Here is a 19,596-nt window from a genome sequence, read left to right as displayed (position 1 = left end):
TTTCTTCTAGGGCTATTCCAAGTAACGTAACGCGATCCTCGAAACAGAACCGTCGTGGTACGAATAGTTTTCCTTCGCCCCACGTCTCACTCCGTGTCGCCATTGCGGTAGTCGCCGGATTTCGATTCACAGCATCGTGTGTCTCCATGTGTCGACTTGTCTCGACTTTGCTCGGCTGACGCGAGAGCTGACGCTTGGAAATGGGCATATATGTAGAGGGCAGGCGGGAGAAACGACTGCGAGAGACCAAAAACCGACAAACATACGACAGAACCTTTCATTTTATTGTGGCCACAGATTCGCGCTTTAGTGCACCGACAGGCAGGAGTGGCGTCAGCGTGCTGGACCGCATCATTATCGCTAAGCAGCGACGACACCTAAGTAAATAGGCAAAATGAAAGAAGCCAAATGTAGGTAGAGCTCCAAGCTGGTCGCCCATCCAAGTACTAAACACGGCCAACCGCTATTAACTCCAATCAACAGACGAGAACCGCTGCACTCAGCGTGGTATGGCCGTTATCGACAACGCCGCGAAACGTGCAGACGTCTTGCTTCTTGTGCACATCACTTGGTATTTACCTGGCAGTGTCTCGCTGGAGGAAGCACTGTCTTTTATGAGAGAAAAATGAAATGGCACTTAGTGCTATCGAATACATGGCCTTTGTGTTCACAGCACGACGCTCTAACGTACTGAGCTGAGGAGCGATGCAATTCGGCCACGTCACCAGTCCAATACCCGGTCCACCGGCTCATCCACCTTCATTACTGCCCTGCCAGACATTTAACCACGTATCTGTTTTCGTTGACTTTTGCTTTCTTGATGCTTGGACCCAAAAAGCACAACACAAAGAAAACGTAAGCGCCGTGAGACTAGCCAAGACTCAGCAAACAAAAGTATGTTCGGCTACCAGGAATCGAATCCGGGCTGCCTGGCGGAAAGCCATGCCTCCTAACAGCTTTCCGTTCCTTCTGACGGCCAGACAATCAGACGTGCAGGGCAAGCGCTATAATCACTGCCGTCACTGATAATATCTCTTCAACCTGTTTGCGCGAAATTTACTTCCTTTCCCGCACGAAGGAAACGGGTAGGTTTGGAATATTTAAAATTCATTGTCAGATGTGGGGTTCGAACCCACGCTCCCTTTTGGGAACCAGAGCTTAAATCTGGCGCCTTAGGCCGCTCGGACAATCTGACGTGCGAGTGGAAACACACTGCTGCCATCGTTTCTATAAACATCTCCAGGGCCTGACTGCAAAATTTTCTTGTTTTTTTTGTGTGAAGAAAATACGTTTTTTTAGAGTATTTAAAACGAGTTGTGAGATGTGAGGTAACACCCCACCCTCACTGTCGGCACCCGGAACTTAAATATGGTGCCTGGCACCGTTGTTTTCCGACGCCTTCGGCCTTAAGTGGAACGAGCAGAACTCTAACTATCAATTTTCACATTGGCGCGGAGAAAACAACGAACGACAATAAAAGTCCGTTCCCTAGCAACGGCTACGCTGTGTATTTCGCCCTCAGGGGATGCTAATGATATGCTCCAGGCGAGGATCAAACTAACCAACTTAACATTGTGATACTTTGGCGCTTTCTACTTCTGGACTGGCACAATTATGCTCAATCGTCTCTGGATCGTCTGTACGTATGTCACATTAGATATTTCTTATATCATACTGCTGTAAATATAAGGGCAGTTTTCCAACGGCTGTCAGTTGTGCTTCTATTTACGCTAGCAGCACCTACACACTGCGTTCAGATGTGCCAACCTCTGCCCTGGCGTTGAACGCCTACAGCGCCTTCGCCTTCGGCCTCTGGTGGCAGGAGGGTAGCCGATACATCGCGGCGTGAATGACTCGGCACGGAAGGCGGTGGTGGTGTAACGGTCAGCATGGTTGCTTCCCAAGCAGTTGATCCGGGTTCGATTCCCGGCCACCGCACGAAACGTACATTTTTCTTCTAGGGCTATTCCAAGTAACGTAACGCGATCCTCGAAACAGAACCGTCGTGGTACGAATAGTTTTCCTTCGCCCCACGTCTCACTCCGTGTCGCCATTGCGGTAGTCGCCGGATTTCGATTCACAGCATCGTGTGTCTCCATGTGTCGACTTGTCTCGACTTTGCTCGGCTGACGCGAGAGCTGACACTTGGAAATGGGCATATATGTAGAGGGCAGGCGGGAGAAACGACTGCGAGAGACCAAAAACCGACAAACATACGACAGAACCTTTCATTTTATTGTGGCCACAGATTCGCGCTTTAGTGCACCGACAGGCAGGAGTGGCGTCAGCGTGCTGGACCGCATTATTATCGCTAAGCAGCGACGACACCTAAGTAAATAGGCAAAATGAAAGAAGCCAAATGTAGGTAGAGCTCCAAGCTGGTCGCCCATCCAAGTACTAAACACGGCCAACCGCTATTAACTCCAATCAACAGACGAGAACCGCTGCACTCAGCGTGGTATGGCCGTTATCGACAACGCCGCGAAACGTGCAGACGTCTTGCTTCTTGTGCACATCACTTGGTATTTACCTGGCAGTGTCTCGCTGGAGGAAGCACTGTCTTTTATGAGAGAAAAATGAAATGGCACTTAGTGCTATCGAATACATGGCCTCTGTGTTCACAGCACGACGCTCTAACGTACTGAGCTGAGGAGCGATGCAATTCAGCCACGTCACCAGTCCAATACCCGGTCCACCGGCTCATCCACCTTCATTACTGCCCTGCCAGACATTTAACCACGTATCTGTTTTCGTTGACTTTTGCTTTCTTGATGCTTGGACCCAAAAAGCACAACACAAAGAAAACGTAAGCGCCGTGAGACTAGCCAAGACTCAGCAAACAAAAGTATGGTCGGCTACCAGGAATCGAATCCGGTCTGCCTGGCTGAAAGCCATGCCTCCTAACAGCTTTCCGTTCCTTCTGACGGCCAGACAATCAGACGTGCAGGGCAAGCGCCATAATCACTGCCGTCACTGATAATATCTCTTCAACCTGTTTGCGCGAAATTTACTTCCTTTCCCGCACGAAGGAAACGGGTAGGTTTGGAATATTTAAAATTCATTGTCAGATGTGGGGTTCGAACCCACGCTCCCTTTTGGGAACCAGAGCTTAAATCTGGCGCCTTAGGCCGCTCGGACAATCTGACGTGCGAGTGGAAACACACTGCTGCCATCGTTTCTATAAACATCTCCAGGGCCTGACTGCAAAATTTTCTTGTTTTTTTTGTGTGAAGACAATACGTTTTTTTAGAGTATTTAAAACGAGTTGTGAGATGTGAGGTAACACCCCACCCTCACTGTCGGCACCCGGAACTTAAATATGGTGCCTGGCACCGTTGTTTTCCGACGCCTTCGGCCTTAAGTGGAACGAGCAGAACTCTAACTATCAATTTTCACATTGGCGCGGAGAAAACAACGAACGACAATAAAAGTCCGTTCCCTAGCAACGGCTACGCTGTGTATTTCGCCCTCAGGGGAAGCTAATGATATGCTCCAGGCGAGGATCAAACTAACCAACTTAACATTGTGATACTTAGGCGCTTTCTACTTCTGGACTGGCACAATTAAGCTCAATCGTCTCTGGATCGTCTGTACGTACGTCACATTAGATATTTCTTATATCATGCTGCTGTAAATTAAAGGGCAGTTTTCCAACGGCTGTCAGTTGTGCTTCTATTTACGCTAGCAGCACCTACACACTGCGTTCAGATGTGCCAACCTCTGCCCTGGCGTTGAACGCCTACAGCGCCTTCGCCTTCGGCCTCTGGTGGCAGGAGGGTAGCCGATACATCGCGGCGTGAATGACTCGGCACGGAAGGCGGTGGTGGTGTAACGGTCAGCATGGTTGCTTCCCAAGCAGTTGATCCGGGTTCGATTCCCGGCCACCGCACGAAACGTACATTTTTCTTCTAGGGCTATTCCAAGTAACGTAACGCGATCCTCGAAACAGAACCGTCGTGGTACGAATAGTTTTCCTTCGCCCCACGTCTCACTCCGTGTCGCCATTGCGGTAGTCGCCGGATTTCGATTCACAGCATCGTGTGTCTCCATGTGTCGACTTGTCTCGACTTTGCTCGGCTGACGCGAGAGCTGACGCTTGGAAATGGGCATATATGTAGAGGGCAGGCGGGAGAAACGACTGCGAGAGACCAAAAACCGACAAACATACGACAGAACCTTTCATTTTATTGTGGCCACAGATTCGCGCTTTAGTGCACCGACAGGCAGGAGTGGCGTCAGCGTGCTGGACCGCATCATTATCGCTAAGCAGCGACGACACCTAAGTAAATAGGCAAAATGAAAGAAGCCAAATGTAGGTAGAGCTCCAAGCTGGTCGCCCATCCAAGTACTAAACACGGCCAACCGCTATTAACTCCAATCAACAGACGAGAACCGCTGCACTCAGCGTGGTATGGCCGTTATCGACAACGCCGCGAAACGTGCAGACGTCTTGCTTCTTGTGCACATCACTTGGTATTTACCTGGCAGTGTCTCGCTGGAGGAAGCACTGTCTTTTATGAGAGAAAAATGAAATGGCACTTAGTGCTATCGAATACATGGCCTTTGTGTTCACAGCACGACGCTCTAACGTACTGAGCTGAGGAGCGATGCAATTCAGCCACGTCACCAGTCCAATACCCGGTCCACCGGCTCATCCACCTTCATTACTGCCCTGCCAGACATTTAACCACGTATCTGTTTTCGTTGACTTTTGCTTTCTTGATGCTTGGACCCAAAAAGCACAACACAAAGAAAACGTAAGCGCCGTGAGACTAGCCAAGACTCAGCAAACAAAAGTATGTTCGGCTACCAGGAATCGAATCCGGGCTGCCTGGCTGAAAGCCATGCCTCCTAACAGCTTTCCGTTCCTTCTGACGGCCAGACAATCAGACGTGCAGGGCAAGCGCCATAATCACTGCCGTCACTGATAATATCTCTTCAACCTGTTTGCGCGAAATTTACTTCCTTTCCCGCACGAAGGAAACGGGTAGGTTTGGAATATTTAAAATTCATTGCAAGATGTGGGGTTCGAACTCACGCTCCCTTTTGGGAACCAGAGCTTAAATCTGGCGCCTTAGGCCGCTCGGACAATCTGACGTGCGAGTGGAAACACACTGCTGCCATCGTTTCTATAAACATCTCCAGGGCCTGACTGCAAACTTTTCTTGTTTTTTTGTGTGAAGAAAATACGTTTTTTTAGAGTATTTAAAACGAGTTGTGAGATGTGAGGTAACACCCCACCCTCACTGTCGGCACCCGGAACTTAAATATGGTGCCTGGCACCGTTGTTTTCCGACGCCTTCGGCCTTAAGTGGAACGAGCAGAACTCTAACTATCAATTTTCACATTGGCGCGGAGAAAACAACGAACGACAATAAAAGTCCGTTCCCTAGCAACGGCTACGCTGTGTATTTCGCCCTCAGGGGATGCTAATGATATGCTCCAGGCGAGGATCAAACTAACCAACTTAACATTGTGATACTTAGGCGCTTTCTACTTCTGGACTGGCACAATTATGCTCAATCGTCTCTGGATCGTCTGTACGTACGTCACATTAGATATTTCTTATATCATGCTGCTGTAAATTAAAGGGCAGTTTTCCAACGGCTGTCAGTTGTGCTTCTATTTACGCTAGCAGCACCTACACACTGCGTTCAGATGTGCCAACCTCTGCCCTGGCGTTGAACGCCTACAGCGCCTTCGCCTTCGGCCTCTGGTGGCAGGAGGGTAGCCGATACATCGCGGCGTGAATGACTGGCCACGCAAGGCGGTGGTGGTGTAACGGTCAGCATGGTTGCTTCCCAAGCAGTTGATCCGGGTTCGATTCCCGGCCACAGCACGAAACGTACATTTTTCTTCTAGGGCTATTCCAAGTAACGTAACGCGATCCTCGAAACAGAACCGTCGTGGTACGAATAGTTTTCCTTCGCCCCACGTCTCACTCCGTGTCGCCATTGCGGTAGTCGCCGGATTTCGATTCACAGCATCGTGTGTCTCCATGTGTCGACTTGTCTCGACTTTGCTCGGCTGACGCGAGAGCTGACGCTTGGAAATGGGCATATATGTAGAGGGCAGGCGGGAGAAACGACTGCGAGAGACCAAAAACCGACAAACATACGACAGAACCTTTCATTTTATTGTGGCCACAGATTCGCGCTTTAGTGCACCGACAGGCAGGAGTGGCGTCAGCGTGCTGGACCGCATTATTATCGCTAAGCAGCGACGACACCTAAGTAAATAGGCAAAATGAAAGAAGCCAAATGTAGGTAGAGCTCCAAGCTGGTCGCCCATCCAAGTACTAAACACGGCCAACCGCTATTAACTCCAATCAACAGACGAGAACCGCTGCACTCAGCGTGGTATGGCCGTTATCGACAACGCCGCGAAACGTGCAGACGTCTTGCTTCTTGTGCACATCACTTGGTATTTACCTGGCAGTGTCTCGCTGGAGGAAGCACTGTCTTTTATGAGAGAAAAATGAAATGGCACTTAGTGCTATCGAATACATGGCCTTTGTGTTCACAGCACGACGCTCTAACGTACTGAGCTGAGGAGCGATGCAATTCAGCCACGTCACCAGTCCAATACCCGGTCCACCGGCTCATCCACCTTCATTACTGCCCTGCCAGACATTTAACCACGTATCTGTTTTCGTTGACTTTTGCTTTCTTGATGCTTGGACCCAAAAAGCACAACACAAAGAAAACGTAAGCGCCGTGAGACTAGCCAAGACTCAGCAAACAAAAGTATGTTCGGCTACCAGGAATCGAATCCGGGCTGCCTGGCTGAAAGCCATGCCTCCTAACAGCTTTCCGTTCCTTCTGACGGCCAGACAATCAGACGTGCAGGGCAAGCGCCATAATCACTGCCGTCACTGATAATATCTCTTCAACCTGTTTGCGCGAAATTTACTTCCTTTCCCGCACGAAGGAAACGGGTAGGTTTGGAATATTTAAAATTCATTGTCAGATGTGGGGTTCGAACCCACGCTCCCTTTTGGGAACCAGAGCTTAAATCTGGCGCCTTAGGCCGCTCGGACAATCTGACGTGCGAGTGGAAACACACTGCTGCCATCGTTTCTATAAACATCTCCAGGGCCTGACTGCAAACTTTTCTTGTTTTTTTTGTGTGAAGAATATACGTTTTTTTAGAGTATTTAAAACGAGTTGTGAGATGTGAGGTAACACCCCACCCTCACTGTCGGCACCCGGAACTTAAATATGGTGCCTGGCACCGTTGTTTTTCGACGCCTTCGGCCTTAAGTGGAACGAGCAGAACTCTAACTATCAATTTTCACATTGGCGCGGAGAAAACAACGAACGACAATAAAAGTCCGTTCCCTAGCAACGGCTACGCTGTGTATTTCGCCCTCAGGGGAAGCTAATGATATGCTCCAGGCGAGGATCAAACTAACCAACTTAACATTGTGATACTTAGGCGCTTTCTACTTCTGGACTGGCACAATTAAGCTCAATCGTCTCTGGATCGTCTGTACGTACGTCACATTAGATATTTCTTATATCATGCTGCTGTAAATTAAAGGGCAGTTTTCCAACGGCTGTCAGTTGTGCTTCTATTTACGCTAGCAGCACCTACACACTGCGTTCAGATGTGCCAACCTCTGCCCTGGCGTTGAACGCCTACAGCGCCTTCGCCTTCGGCCTCTGGTGGCAGCAGGGTAGCCGATACATCGCGGGGTGAATGACTCGGCACGCAAGGCGGTGGTGGTGTAACGGTCAGCATGGTTGCTTCCCAAGCAGTTGATCCGGGTTCGATTCCCGGCCACCGCACGAAACGTACATTTTTCTTCTAGGGCTATTCCAAGTAACGTAACGCGATCCTCGAAACAGAACCGTCGTGGTACGAATAGTTTTCCTTCGCCCCACGTCTCACTCCGTGTCGCCATTGCGGTAGTCGCCGGATTTCGATTCACAGCATCGTGTGTCTCCATGTGTCGACTTGTCTCGACTTTGCTCGGCTGACGCGAGAGCTGACACTTGGAAATGGGCATATATGTAGAGGGCAGGCGGGAGAAACGACTGCGAGAGACCAAAAACCGACAAACATACGACAGAACCTTTCATTTTATTGTGGCCACAGATTCGCGCTTTAGTGCACCGACAGGCAGGAGTGGCGTCAGCGTGCTGGACCGCATTATTATCGCTAAGCAGCGACGACACCTAAGTAAATAGGCAAAATGAAAGAAGCCAAATGTAGGTAGAGCTCCAAGCTGGTCGCCCATCCAAGTACTAAACACGGCCAACCGCTATTAACTCCAATCAACAGACGAGAACCGCTGCACTCAGCGTGGTATGGCCGTTATCGACAACGCCGCGAAACGTGCAGACGTCTTGCTTCTTGTGCACATCACTTGGTATTTACCTGGCAGTGTCTCGCTGGAGGAAGCACTGTCTTTTATGAGAGAAAAATGAAATGGCACTTAGTACTATCGAATACATGGCCTCTGTGTTCACAGCACGACGCTCTAACGTACTGAGCTGAGGAGCGATGCAATTCAGCCACGTCACCAGTCCAATACCCGGTCCACCGGCTCATCCACCTTCATTACTGCCCTGCCAGACATTTAACCACGTATCTGTTTTCGTTGACTTTTGCTTTCTTGATGCTTGGACCCAAAAAGCACAACACAAAGAAAACGTAAGCGCCGTGAGACTAGCCAAGACTCAGCAAACAAAAGTATGTTCGGCTACCAGGAATCGAATCCGGGCTGCCTGGCTGAAAGCCATGCCTCCTAACAGCTTTCCGTTCCTTCTGACGGCCAGACAATCAGACGTGCAGGGCAAGCGCCATAATCACTGCCGTCACTGATAATATCTCTTCAACCTGTTTGCGCGAAATTTACTTCCTTTCCCGCACGAAGGAAACGGGTAGGTTTGGAATATTTAAAATTCATTGTCAGATGTGGGGTTCGAACCCACGCTCCCTTTTGGGAACCAGAGCTTAAATCTGGCGCCCTAGGTCGCTCGGACAATCTGACGTGCGAGTGGAAACACACTGCTGCCATCGTTTCTATAAACATCTCCAGGGCCTGACTGCAAACTTTTCTTGTTTTTTTTTGTGTGAAGAAAATACGTTTTTTTAGAGTATTTAAAACGAGTTGTGAGATGTGAGGTAACACCCCACCCTCACTGTCGGCACCCGGAACTTAAATATGGTGCCTGGCACCGTTGTTTTCCGACGCCTTCGGCCTTAAGTGGAACGAGCAGAACTCTAACTATCAATTTTCACATTGGCGCGGAGAAAACAACGAACGACAATAAAAGTCCGTTCCCTAGCAACGGCTACGCTGTGTATTTCGCCCTCAGGGGAAGCTAATGATATGCTCCAGGCGAGGATCAAACTAACCAACTTAACATTGTGATACTTAGGCGCTTTCTACTTCTGGACTGGCACAATTATGCTCAATCGTCTCTGGATCGTCTGTACGTACGTCACATTAGATATTTCTTATATCATGCTGCTGTAAATTAAAGGGCAGTTTTCCAACGGCTGTCAGTTGTGCTTCTATTTACGCTAGCAGCACCTACACACTGCGTTCAGATGTGCCAACCTCTGCCCTGGCGTTGAACGCCTACAGCGCCTTCGCCTTCGGCCTCTGGTGGCAGGAGGGTAGCCGATACATCGCGGCGTGAATGACTCGGCACGCAAGGCGGTGGTGGTGTAACGGTCAGCATGGTTGCTTCCCAAGCAGTTGATCCGGGTTCGATTCCCGGCCACCGCACGAAACGTACATTTTTCTTCTAGGGCTATTCCAAGTAACGTAACGCGATCCTCGAAACAGAACCGTCGTGGTACGAATAGTTTTCCTTCGCCCCACGTCTCACTCCGTGTCGCCATTGCGGTAGTCGCCGGATTTCGATTCACAGCATCGTGTGTCTCCATGTGTCGACTTGTCTCGACTTTGCTCGGCTGACGCGAGAGCTGACGCTTGGAAATGGGCATATATGTAGAGGGCAGGCGGGAGAAACGACTGCGAGAGACCAAAAACCGACAAACATACGGCAGAACCTTTCAGTTTATTGTGGCCACAGATTCGCGCTATAGTGCACCGACAGGCGGGAGTGGCGTCAGCGTGCTGGACCGCATCATTATCGCTAAGCAGCGACGACACCTAAGTAAATAGGCAAAATGAAAGAAGCCAAATGTAGGTAGAGCTCCAAGCTGGTCGCCCATCCAAGTACTAAACACGGCCAACCGCTATTAACTCCAATCAACAGACGAGAACCGCTGCACTCAGCGTGGTATGGCCGTTATCGACAACGCCGCGAAACGTGCAGACGTCTTGCTTCTTGTGCACATCACTTGGTATTTACCTGGCAGTGTCTCGCTGGAGGAAGCACTGTCTTTTATGAGAGAAAAATGAAATGGCACTTAGTGCTATCGAATACATGGCCTTTGTGTTCACAGCACGACGCTCTAACGTACTGAGCTGAGGAGCGATGCAATTCGGCCACGTCACCAGTCCAATACCCGGTCCACCGGCTCATCCACCTTCATTACTGCCCTGCCAGACATTTAACCACGTATCTGTTTTCGTTGACTTTTGCTTTCTTGATGCTTGGACCCAAAAAGCACAACACAAAGAAAACGTAAGCGCCGTGAGACTAGCCAAGACTCAGCAAACAAAAGTATGTTCGGCTACCAGGAATCGAATCCGGGCTGCCTGGCTGAAAGCCATGCCTCCTAACAGCTTTCCGTTCCTTCTGACGGCCAGACAATCAGACGTGCAGGGCAAGCGCCATAATCACTGCCGTCACTGATAATATCTCTTCAACCTGTTTGCGCGAAATTTACTTCCTTTCCCGCACGAAGGAAACGGGTAGGTTTGGAATATTTAAAATTCATTGTCAGATGTGGGGTTCGAACCCACGCTCCCTTTTGGGAACCAGAGCTTAAATCTGGCGCCTTAGGCCGCTCGGACAATCTGACGTGCGAGTGGAAACACACTGCTGCCATCGTTTCTATAAACATCTCCAGGGCCTGACTGCAAAATTTTCTTGTTTTTTTTTGTGTGAAGAAAATACGTTTTTTTAGAGTATTTAAAACGAGTTGTGAGATGTGAGGTAACACCCCACCCTCACTGTCGGCACCCGCAACTTAAATATGGTGCCTGGCACCGTTGTTTTCCGACGCCTTCGGCCTTAAGTGGAACGAGCAGAACTCTAACTATCAATTTTCACATTGGCGCGGAGAAAACAACGAACGACAATAAAAGTCCGTTCCCTAGCAACGGCTACGCTGTGTATTTCGCCCTCAGGGGAAGCTAATGATATGCTCCAGGCGAGGATCAAACTAACCAACTTAACATTGTGATACTTAGGCGCTTTCTACTTCTGGACTGGCACAATTATGCTCAATCGTCTCTGGATCGTCTGTACGTACGTCACATTAGATATTTCTTATATCATGCGGCTGTAAATTAAAGGGCAGTTTTCCAACGGCTGTCAGTTGTGCTTCTATTTACGCTAGCAGCACCTACACACTGCGTTCAGATGTGCCAACCTCTGCCCTGGCGTTGAACGCCTACAGCGCCTTCGCCTTCGGCCTCTGGTGGCAGGAGGGTAGCCGATACATCGCGGCGTGAATGACTCGGCACGCAAGGCGGTGGTGGTGTAACGGTTGTGGGGCGGCGAAGAAGTTGTCGAATGAGTTGTTTGAATGTTCATTTCACGTAACAGACTATTGCCGATGCAACATATGTGGGACGGCGAAGAAGTCGTTGTTTAATGTTGAATGAAATTTGAACATTGCCACCTTAAATCACGCGAGCCTGGCAACTAATTTGGTGGCCAGTCAGAAAGCGAAGGGAAACTTACTGACCTTAGTTTCCAGTCTGCACGGCCACATTCCTGTACAGCCCAGCTAAACGAAAAATATCCATAGTTCTTCACGGGATTAGGGCTGCTTCAATAAAATTTAAAGTTCCAAACAAGATTTTATTATCTTAAAGGCTCACACAAATTACTCGAAACTTCTGAAAATGCTAAAGACATTAAATATTGTTAATTCAGCCAATCGTTTAATATTTCAGAGGCGACTTCTACAGCAAGTTCCTCCCGAATAGTTCATTACTCTAACTAACGGTGCTCTATTAATAGTTCGCAATAATGTTAAAAAAAAAGATTAATGCTCGCCTTAAAAGTGGAGTTTGTCACCACTTGCCACGCGGAATTATACTTCACACGGACGGCACAATAACAGTTTGTTACCGAAGTCTAAACGATCCAGGACGGTGTACAGTCCTCGCGATTTTCAATGTCCGTTTACATTGCTAAGTACGCGCATGTCACAGCCCGCTATGACGTCACCCGAGGCGAGGCGCGATCGGACGTTAAGCTCGCGTGGACTAGGCGTTGGTCTAATGCGGAGTGAGCTTCCTACTGCCTCTGCCGCTCTTTTTATATAGCTCCGGCGCGTACCGCCAAGAGAGCATCTGTTCTTTCCATTCCTATGCAGATGCCTGCAGCCTCCAAATGATCGCTATCTCAGGCACATAATCTTAAATATCACATTTAATAATAGCTTTACAAACTTCTCAATTTTTGTATACATACATCTGAGCATTACAGAAGCACGTAGAAAATCTCAGCCCGCTAAAATTAAAACTTTACTCTCTAGAATTTTTACAATGGAACTAACGGTAGATTGTTACCTCTGAACCATAGCTTTATCAAGACTTGTATCAGCTGTTAATTATGCTACAAGACTAAAACTTGGTGTAGCTTTGTTAATTGTCCTATCTGATCATTGGTCTTAAAGAATTTGTTTTATCATTAAAATTTAAAGTACTTAATCTATAATGCTTATGTACATTTTACTCACAAAAGTAGTTTTTACTAAATTACTAAAAAACTAGAAGAGGTAACTGATTGTGGTATTTCCATTATTATTATTAGGGTGAACTGAAGCATCCTACCAATTTTCAATATTGTAGCTGTATTATTTCGCGCCTCTGATTTTTCCGAAAAACGCGGATTCTGGAGTCAATTTTAGTTTTATGGTTTTGGAAACCAGCACCACTCATTAATGACTTCTTACTGCACCTTCTCACCAAATTTTGGCTTCCTAGCGTCATTATTTAGCGCCTCCTATTTTTCTTTCAAAACGTGAATTTTACGTAAACTACTAATTTTATAACATTAAGATTTGTTACCTGAAACATTATTACATAGAACTATACTTTAACAAAGTTTTACACACAAATCTTAATTTTTACTTTTATGTTAAATGTGGTGCAATACTATATGCAGGCGCGTTACGATGACGTGACGCTACTAGCAGTGAACTAGGGTAAGTCCCGTGCACTCGCTCGCCTCTGTATCTTATACATGATACAGCGCTTGCTTTGCTTCATCACCCCCTTTTTAATTTTCGTGAAAATCTATTTTTGAACAAAATTAAATTTCTAAAAGAACAAACAAGCGATGGATTACTTTAGTATACCTCTTTCAACTTAAGTTGCTTCTTCTTAGGAAATTCCTTATTACTACATACACAAAATAACCATACTCATATACACATAGAAAACCTAGTACAGAAGACATTCACAAATTATTTACATACATTTACATGGAAATATAAATTTTTCAATGGTTACAAAATAGTTATTTTTTTTCTTTAAAATCAGTCTCTTCCTGAAAAAGAAAATACACACGACTTTTATCACTGCAACGCACTCACATTTTTCTTTTACTATAATACTCGACACTGTGGTGGGTGTCCTATTGTAACACTCATTTAATTTCACTGATTGACAAAATTGTGGGAGGAAATTGTATTCACTGTGGTTTGCGTCTCTACTTCCAATCTCCCTACCGCTTGTTGTCAGTCATTCATGCAGCCTGCATGTCCCTGAGAAACAGACAATACAGTCTAAGTTTCTGTTTTCAACTTATATCTAAGGTAGGACAAAGTACATTTTATAGTTTATATTCTGGCACTATTTTACTAATTGTGAAGTTGTCAGAAAGACATTTAGCACTAAGTCGTATCTAATACAATAGCTCCTACTTTCTTCTTTCATAAATAATCTTTTAGGTTCCTAAATAGTGAAAATTCTTTTAGCAAATTAATATATTAAGATCTTGCTTCAACTTAGAAAATTGAGTAACCTTTTAGTTTTAATGTACTCTGGCTTAATTATCGTATGGATTAGTTCATCAAAGAAGTCATTTGCTGACCAGCACTTTGCTTTATTGTATGAATTACTAAAGAAATTAGTTATTTTCAGTATACCGATTCCAAATTTCTGCATTTTCCAATATTTGTGTGTTTCTGTTGTCTGTTTAACTATTTATTTGCCTCAAGCAAGATTTAGCGTTTTTCACCATTTCACGAGACGTGAGGGAATTATTCTTTAATCCTACATCATTTACTTCAATTTACTTACTTCACTTCTTCACCTTATTCATTTTCTCCCTTTTCTTCCAGATTCAAAAATACTTCATTTCTCCACTTCTTTCTCCCTTTTCCTTTTGTCAGCCTATTGACGTCCTGTTTCTATATATTTGGTGCGATCCTCACACCACTTCCACACATCTCCATTTATTTAATTCTAAAACGCCATTGCTTGCCTCTATGAGCATTACCTTCTTACGCTGTTTTCCTTCAGACAACCTTATTTCTAGCAACATACTACCTTCTGCATAATCTCATGGATTATTCATATTCATACCGTACTTCGTATACTGCAAAGTGTCTCTCTTAGTTGTAGTTTCTAACCCTTTACAATTACATGAAATATTTTAATTTATTTATTTTAGCCATGTTTGCCTCTTATTGGTACTCAGACTTTTGTTTTGCCATTCACTAGGTAGATCCTTACTAAGAATACTTAAAACCTAATAGCATATATACAACATGAAGACATATGTGATTCTTACCTGTTATGATAGACCAGAAGAAGGGAATGAAACTTGAAAAGGAAATAAAGTTTCACCCAGCTGGGACTGCACGGTACGCCAAACCGTGTATCCGCCAAAGAGTGGCAGACTCCCTACAGTAATTAATTACTGTTAATTTTAAATTCCTTTAGGATGTGTCTCTCTTCAACCTTAGCACTTTCCTCATTCTCACTGAAAACCAAATTTTCCTGCAAGTATCCTTTATTCTTTATTACTCTAATAGGCAGTTCCCAAGTTTCATTACTACCGCCTATATGACTTCCTACAAAAGACTCTCTTATCACTTTAGGGTCAGGTAAAGTTAAAATTAAGTTGTTCTGATCAAAATTGATCTTTCCCTGGTACTTTGATAAGAAATCAGTACCAATCAACATATCAACACTTAAGCCTAGCACAATCAAACAAGGATGATCTATTACTACGTCATTTATACCAATGGGTATCAAAGCTTCGTGTTGAACTGGTCTAGAGACTTTTCCAGTAGCACCTATAATCTTTAAGCCACTTACTTTCATAACTGTTAACTTCTCTTTATTGGGTATGGTGTCAAAAAATGTTTGTGATAAAGCACTTGCTTCACTGCCACTGTCAAGCAGACAACGCACAGTGACTCCTGATATGTTTACTTTGATAACAGGGTGAGTTATTTTACATTGAACAGGTTGCTCACACACCTCGTCTAATAAATCTCGTTCTATGTTCTTCCAGCTAAAGTAATTCTGATCAGTTGCAATTACATTTACATTTACATCCTGGGGCTCATCATGCTCTATAATCTTAGCTGCTTTCTCTAATCTGTCCACTAACTTTAAATCGAAGCATCTGACGACTTTTTCTACTTTTGTTTGCTGCACATCAGCCAAACTATCCTCTACCTCTGAGCAACTGCGTCCCTGCGCAATATTGCTGTTCATAAGAATGTCGTCACCTTCAACCATTTGTGGCACGTTTACACAGCTACTAGATTCTTTCACCTCGTTACTATTTCTACCCCCTTCATTCATCATTTCCTCCTCTCTAAAGTTTTGCAGTACTGATTCTACTTCTGCTACTTCTACTTCAGCTTTTAGATTGCCATTTTCATCGAAGATGTAAGCTTTTACTTCATCATTATTCCCATCAGACTCAAACCCATTATCTATTTCTTCCCCATTATCTACCTTGAGTTCCTGTTCTTCCTTGACCCATTTTTCTAGTGTATCCAAAATACTATCCACTATTTTGTGAGAGTGGCTTAACACATCACTGGTATTATCTGTATTTATTTCGGCATCCATGTTGTCTGTCTGTGTATGTTGGCTGATTGTCTGTGTTTCCGTTACTGGCTGTGTTACTGTTACCGCCTGGTGAGCGCCAGTTTCCTCATAGACGGGATTTAGTTTCCCACACGCGGCCTGTTGTGTTCATCTGTGACACCACTAGATATAGTAGCATCATGACTCCCTTCTTGTCTTAATGGCATAGTATTTACTTCTCCACTTTCGTCATAGTAGTTGTTACGAAAGCGTGGTGAGTATCTACCCCCTCTTCCTCTGCCACGGCTTTGGTTTCGATAGTTTGTTTTGGTGTGCCTAACTTCCATATTTCTAACGTTCACGTTTCCATTATTTTGTACGTGATTGTTAGAAGATTTGTTATTCTGCTGCACCTGCTCCTCAGCAGCAGCTACTCTTTCTACTCTTTCCAGATATTCAATAAATTTGTCTATATTATCTCTAGGGGCGGAAATGATCCTCTTTTGCCAGTACCACGGCAGCTTACCTTCTAAACCCATAATGATCATATCTGGCTTCATCTTTTCTGTCAAATGTGACAGTCTTGAAACCCACTTCCTAGCGAAATCCTTTACTGATTCACGCCCTGGGAAAAACTTCTTACCACTCCAGAATTCCCTTAACACATCATTTTGTTTGTTATGTGACCAGTATTCGTTGAGAAATGCAGACTTAAATTCAGATAAAGTTTTACATTTGATCATTACATCCGCTGACCATCGCAAAGCATCACCTGACAAATGACTTCTTATAAATGAAATTTTTTCTCTTTCTGACCAAGTGTTGGGGAGAACATCCTCAAAGTCATTCCAAAATTCAAGAGGGTGAATGTACTTATCAGGATCAAAGCGCAAAAACTGTCGACACCCTATAAAAGCGGCGTCAACTGAAGTCACATGCTGTACAGTAGAATGACTAGAATTAACAGAGGTTACTCTATTTTCTAGGTTAGCAATGTTAGTATTTAATTCCTCTACTTGTGACTCTACTGCTTCTATCCTGGCAGAACATCTTTGTTCCACTGCACCACGAATTTCGGTACAGGTTTCTTTTACTTTCTCAATGTTTTTCTGACAAGTATCTACTTTAATTTGTACCTCTTTAACTTTGTCAGAGCAAAGTTTGGACTCGTTGCTCAATCTTTCGGACAACCTCACTTCCAAAAGTTCATCTGCCTCTTGATAATTTTTTTTGAATTTGATCTATTTCACATTTGAAAGTACTATGCATTTTAGTTAACTGTTGCCCTACTTTTACTTGAATGTCATGATGAATAGCATCTATCTTATAATTCAAACTATTCCATTTTGATTGCAGTTCTTCTTTTAGTTCTTTATTACTATCCTCAATTTTAGCCTCAATTTTATTTTGGTTTGATTCGAGTTTGGCAAACAGTATTTGCATCCAATCCGGAGCTTCTACCTTGATACTTTGTATCTCTTGACTTGACTGAGCTGGAGATATATTGAGCTCAGTTTCACTACCTGACAAAGTTAGCAACTCTACTGGCTCCCTTTTGACTTCTATTTCACTTATTGATTGCATCCCTGCACTCTCATTTAAATTAAAGTCATAATTTACTGGTGACAAATTACGTTCTAGTTCAATATTTGAGGGATTAATGGAACCATTCTAATTAAACTCAATTCCTGATCCTGAGGATTCTTGGTCAGAGACCGGTTCCCTTCTGAAATGTACACTACTTTCCATATCTTTTAGTTTGTTAGCAGCAGTTAATAAATATTTTAAAAGTCTTTGACTTAACTTAAATGCTTGATTTCGACGAATGATGTCGTCGCGGTGTACCAGCAATCGTGATGCGACGCGTCGCGACGTATTGAAGGCAGCAGCAGCAGCTGTAGCGTCGAGTACCGCCACAGGAATCGCCTACTGCAATAGCTCCAGGGGGGGGGGGGGGGGGGGGCAGCAAGGCACCGTTGACCGCTCGGCGCAGCCGGCAGCTGTCTCGCAGATCAGCGCAGCTCCGCGATGACGCACCGTCTTCCTTTAGTCTCAGCGCCGTCGGCAGCCGCGATCCAGCATCGTCGCCTTCCTCACCATCGTCACTAACCAACGTACAGCGGTAGACACTTATTGTTATACACTACACCCGCCTTTACTGGTAACACTGTTCCCACACTAGTTCAATTCAGTGTCCTGTTATTGCCTACCGAGTTCGTTAATTTATACCAATCGCTTTCACACATCGAGCACTTTTATTTGCTTTTAATTCAGTTTTCCCGGCCGATGCACCATATGTGGGGCGGCGAAGAAGTTGTCGAATGAGTTGTTTGAATGTTCATTTCACGTAACAGACTATTGCCGATGCAACATATGTGGGACGGCGAAGAAGTCGTTGTTTAATGTTGAATGAAATTTGAACATTGCCACCTTAAATCACGCGAGCCTGGCAACTAATTTGGTGGCCAGTCAGAAAGCGAAGGGAAACTTACTGACCTTAGTTTCCAGTCTGCACGGCCACATTCCTGTACAGCCCAGCTAAACGAAAAATATCCATAGTTCTTCACGGGATTAGGGCTGCTTCAATAAAATTTAAAGTTCCAAACAAGATTTTATTATCTTAAAGGCTCACACAAATTACTCGAAACTTCTGAAAATGCTAAAGACATTAAATATTGTTAATTCAGCCAATCGTTTAATATTTCAGAGGCGACTTCTACAGCAAGTTCCTCCCGAATAGTTCATTACTCTAACTAACGGTGCTCTATTAATAGTTCGCAATAATGTTAAAAAAAAAAGATTAATGCTCGCCTTAAAAGTGGAGTTTGTCACCACTTGCCACGCGGAATTATACTTCACACGGACGGCACAATAACAGTTTGTTACCGAAGTCTAAACGATCCAGGACGGTGTACAGTCCTCGCGATTTTCAATGTCCGTTTACATTGCTAAGTACGCGCATGTCACAGCCCGCTATGACGTCACCCGAGGCGAGGCGCGATCGGACGTTAAGCTCGCGTGGACTAGGCGTTGGTCTAATGCGGAGTGAGCTTCCTACTGCCTCTGCCGCTCTTTTTATATAGCTCCGGCGCGTACCGCCAAGAGAGCATCTGTTCTTTCCATTCCTATGCAGATGCCTGCAGCCTCCAAATGATCGCTATCTCAGGCACATAATCTTAAATATCACATTTAATAATAGCTTTACAAACTTCTCAATTTTTGTATACATACATCTGAGCAGTACAGAAGCACGTAGAAAATCTCAGCCCGCTAAAATTAAAACTTTACTCTCTAGAATTTTTACAATGGAACTAACGGTAGATTGTTACCTCTGAACCATAGCTTTATCAAGACTTGTATCAGCTGTTAATTATGCTACAAGACTAAAACTTGGTGTAGCTTTGTTAATTGTCCTATCTGATCATTGGTCTTAAAGA

The 19,596-nt window shown here is 45.1% G+C and overlaps 9 non-coding genes across 9 annotated transcripts; 5 read left to right on the top strand and 4 right to left on the bottom strand.

Moving 5' to 3' along the window:
* Positions 1 to 1,111: 1,111 nt before the first annotated feature.
* On the bottom strand, positions 1,112 to 1,195 carry Trnal-uaa (transfer RNA leucine (anticodon UAA)). Its single transcript has one exon. It is a non-coding gene; the product is annotated as a tRNA-Leu (tRNA).
* Positions 1,196 to 1,866: 671 nt separating this feature from the next.
* On the top strand, positions 1,867 to 1,938 carry Trnag-ccc (transfer RNA glycine (anticodon CCC)). The gene has a single exon. It is a non-coding gene; the product is annotated as a tRNA-Gly (tRNA).
* A 1,124-nt stretch (positions 1,939 to 3,062) lies between these two features.
* Trnal-uaa (transfer RNA leucine (anticodon UAA)) lies at positions 3,063 to 3,146 on the bottom strand. Its single transcript has one exon. It is a non-coding gene; the product is annotated as a tRNA-Leu (tRNA).
* A 671-nt stretch (positions 3,147 to 3,817) lies between these two features.
* Positions 3,818 to 3,889, top strand: Trnag-ccc (transfer RNA glycine (anticodon CCC)). The gene has a single exon. It is a non-coding gene; the product is annotated as a tRNA-Gly (tRNA).
* Positions 3,890 to 5,767: 1,878 nt separating this feature from the next.
* Trnag-ccc (transfer RNA glycine (anticodon CCC)) lies at positions 5,768 to 5,839 on the top strand. Its single transcript has one exon. It is a non-coding gene; the product is annotated as a tRNA-Gly (tRNA).
* Positions 5,840 to 6,963: 1,124 nt separating this feature from the next.
* Trnal-uaa (transfer RNA leucine (anticodon UAA)) lies at positions 6,964 to 7,047 on the bottom strand. The gene has a single exon. It is a non-coding gene; the product is annotated as a tRNA-Leu (tRNA).
* Positions 7,048 to 7,718: 671 nt separating this feature from the next.
* Trnag-ccc (transfer RNA glycine (anticodon CCC)) lies at positions 7,719 to 7,790 on the top strand. Its single transcript has one exon. It is a non-coding gene; the product is annotated as a tRNA-Gly (tRNA).
* A 1,880-nt stretch (positions 7,791 to 9,670) lies between these two features.
* Trnag-ccc (transfer RNA glycine (anticodon CCC)) lies at positions 9,671 to 9,742 on the top strand. Its single transcript has one exon. It is a non-coding gene; the product is annotated as a tRNA-Gly (tRNA).
* A 1,124-nt stretch (positions 9,743 to 10,866) lies between these two features.
* Positions 10,867 to 10,950, bottom strand: Trnal-uaa (transfer RNA leucine (anticodon UAA)). Its single transcript has one exon. It is a non-coding gene; the product is annotated as a tRNA-Leu (tRNA).
* Between the last annotated feature and the right edge of the window lie 8,646 nt (positions 10,951 to 19,596).

This window comes from Schistocerca gregaria, chromosome 2, assembly GCF_023897955.1.
Source record: "Schistocerca gregaria isolate iqSchGreg1 chromosome 2, iqSchGreg1.2, whole genome shotgun sequence".
Classification (NCBI taxonomy): domain Eukaryota; kingdom Metazoa; phylum Arthropoda; class Insecta; order Orthoptera; family Acrididae; genus Schistocerca; species Schistocerca gregaria.
The sequence above is the reverse complement of the archived record's forward strand: the minus strand, read 5'-3'. Positions and strand labels throughout refer to the sequence as shown.